Consider the following 3,448-nt stretch of genomic DNA (forward strand, 5'->3'; position numbering starts at 1 on the left):
TCTGATAGTATAGCAGCCCAGAAATAGTTTCTCAATTTTATGTTAGAGAACTTTTCTCTCCATACAGTATGTTTTTGTTTTGGTAAGTGAAACATCAAAAAAATATCTATTTGCCCTGTATGTTTCACCATTGCTCTCCAGATTTCTGACTGTTTTAATGCTTTAAAACTTAATCTCCGTTTTCATTTTTTCCAGTGTTCCCATACAGATCCTCAGCTTGTATTTTCTCAGCTCCATAGACACAGAACTGTCAGCAAGCAGAATATTACAGTAAAACTTGAAACATGCCTATGGTGGATATGCAACCAGAGAGAATACTTGAAAAATACCTGACCACAAGATGCATTGGGATAGCTTAACTCATAAAAAACATGAGACCAAGGACTTTGCAGCAAAGGACCCAAGCTTTCCTCTGGCAGGAAAACTAACCTATAAGTAGTGAGGGCAAAACTTTTACAGAAGAGAAGTCTGAGTTACATTAGGAGTAATGAGACAGTGTGTAGAAAAACAGGAAACCACTTTCCCCAGATTTTATCACGTTTGTCTTTTCTCTTCAACATCTACACTGTAAAGGCAGACAGCTGTAAAAGGAGGAAGAGAGCCCATATGGAGCAGCAAGACAAGATGTTAGGGAGTCATCTTGTTAAATGTTAGGCAGCAATGATAAGAGAGCCCATAAAAGGTGAAATTTTAAAGTACTTGAACAGGGAAAAAAGAAAGAGGCTGATGCTATCCAAGAAAAATAACCTAGAAATTTATGTAAGTACTGGTTATAAAAGCATTGATAAAAATGCTCCATTTCTTCTACCTATTAAACCCAGTCCTAATTACAGCAGCTGAGCATTTACAAACACAGACCCAGCATAGCCTGCCAAATCTCCCATAAAACACCCAAACACTCCTATCAGCAAACTCTCAAATGGAAACACTTCAGAAGCAAACTATGCAGGCTCTGCTTTTTCAAGTGAGCCTACAGCCCAACTGCTGGACACTTATCACAGCATCTTGAACCACTGCATCAAGAAATTCAGGAACAGATTGTAGAACTAAGTACAGGCTTTCATCCTGGTACCATGGTCCCATAGGAATCCTAAGAAAGTTTCAAAAAGCCCACACAGCTTCCTTATTCACACTACTGGTCAAGGGGCCATCGTGAAGAAATGCATTTGGTAGCTGTTTAGATTGGACAGTCATATGAATATTGTTTGGTCAAAGTCTCACCACATGTCAACTTGGGAAGAAAAATCCAAGATTTAAAAGGAGGATACAACAGTTATCCTCTTATCCTTATACTCCAGCCAACCTTGTAATTGTCTCTTAACTAGATCCCATTATCGATAATCCTTTTAGTGGGGTCAGTTTCACTTTAAACAGCTTATTAGATGGACAACAAAAGGAGCAAAAATAACTCAAGAATGATCAGCCAACAAAAATTATTTCCAAAAACAATGTTTATATCTTGATACACAGAGGATGATATTCCTTAAATCTTCTCTCTGTGCAATTAAGTTTTTCTGTAAAAGAGAATAGGCCCTAGTGATATTTTTTAAGGCCATCTTCTATTTACAATGGAAATTCACCCCATCTAGGGAATAAACTATAACTATTATGATAGCATTATTAAATTGCATATTTTGAATTACCTGAAAGAGTAACTTGAAGTATCTCAAAGAGTTGTTACAGGGAACTGTTGATTCACCAATAAGTTCATCGACACCATAATAACAGAAGGATGATCCCAATCGCATGTTAAAACTGATTAACAAAACCTAAGATCAAATTAAATTAGTATCTGTTTCTCGGCTAAAAGATCTCTCACTGATTTAAGATTCCATTTCCAATTAAGTATCACCTGTGTATCTTGGTACTCTGGAAAAGACTGGAAATATGTGGTAGCAACACCTGCCTACGAACTTCCCTATAAGCAGCTCTGTTGCACACTCCAAATCCTGCATCATTAGGTCATGTTTCTTCTTGAGCAGGCACTTCACATTAGGGCAGGTTGCATTTGATAAATTTTCAATTACTACAAATTGCAAAATTTACCTGAATCCAAAAAAGAATCCCAACCAACTTTTAATCAGTCCTCATGTGCCAGGTGATTGATTTCCTTTTCTTCCTCCACAGCCACCTTAAAACACACTCTACCTGGTTCACACATTGTCCTATCTGTCACCACCTTCATGTTGTCTGGGTTTTTTCCATTTTTTCCCCACACAGACTTTATTTGGTGCATCAGTGCCAACTGCATAGACCTTCCCTGTCAGGAGGCATTGATACACTCACATCATTTACATGCCTGCTATATTCTCTAGGAGGAATAAAAGTAACTTTTCTCTTTCCTTTATTTTCAAGGCATTTGTCCAAGGAATAACTTACTGTACAAAGGTTTTACAACCGTCACCCAAGACTTACTTTCTCATTTGATTAAAAGTAAAAATTGCCTACTAAAGGAGTCCTCTGCAAAATGCCCTGTGCTGACATGCTCAAGATACCCATGCGAGAGTTCTCATCTGAAATACTTTGTTATCCTATCCTTTCTGGCAAACAAGCAGAGCTTGGAAACTCTGACAAGTGTCATTTTACCATCAGTCATGTGTGGGCTGTTTCTATGTAGCATGCACCATAAGGAAAAGGCAGAATTACATCATATGGGTTGTAACCCCCTCAGAGATTACTCTCTACTCCATTAACTTCATTAAGAATAGACCAGCTGTGTGGGATAACTCTCTTTATTCCTTGAAACTTGCTATTCCATCAGGCTAAATTAAATGGACACTAATAGAACAAAGTGACCACAAACTAGAAAAAAATGAAACCCTGGCTTCATGAAGAGCAGAGGATGGTGGATCAGGCAGGGAATGAGTGACAGTTCATCCTACATTTCCCATTCTCTCTTGCACTCCTTTGCCCTACTGCCCTGCACACTCTGCATCTGGATCCCTAAGCTAACCAAAAGGGTAACTTCAAAGCTTTGGATCTGTGCTGTGTACCGCCCATCTAAACAGGGTGCAGAAATAACAGTGTTTGCTTCTACAGGAAACTCTGGCTGGGATTCACAAGGTTGTCTCAGCTACAAACCCTTTTTGCCCTGCCAATTTGCACTGCAGCCACGTGTCAACTTGCAAGAATGAAAATGAAATCTGACCAATTTAATTGTGCCACATTTGCATCCTGTTTCAACTGCTGAGATTTTAACATATTTAGGGTGGAAGTCAGGTCCTTCAACACATAATGACACAAATTGCATAATTTTGCTGAGAGGTTGAGGGTCTTTCATGATCAGCTGTGATGCCACATTCAATACATTCTTCATTCTGATGCCAATTTATCTGCTGCCATCAAATTGTATCTTATTGCAGCTGCGTTTCCCAAATTAAATATTTCGGCCACTTTTAATACAAAATATCAGATGCACAGAGAAATAGCCTGAACAGCTTTACATGAG

This window comes from Acanthisitta chloris, unplaced genomic scaffold, assembly GCF_000695815.1.
Source record: "Acanthisitta chloris isolate BGI_N310 unplaced genomic scaffold, ASM69581v1 scaffold34785, whole genome shotgun sequence".
NCBI classification, from domain to species: Eukaryota; Metazoa; Chordata; class Aves; order Passeriformes; family Acanthisittidae; genus Acanthisitta; species Acanthisitta chloris.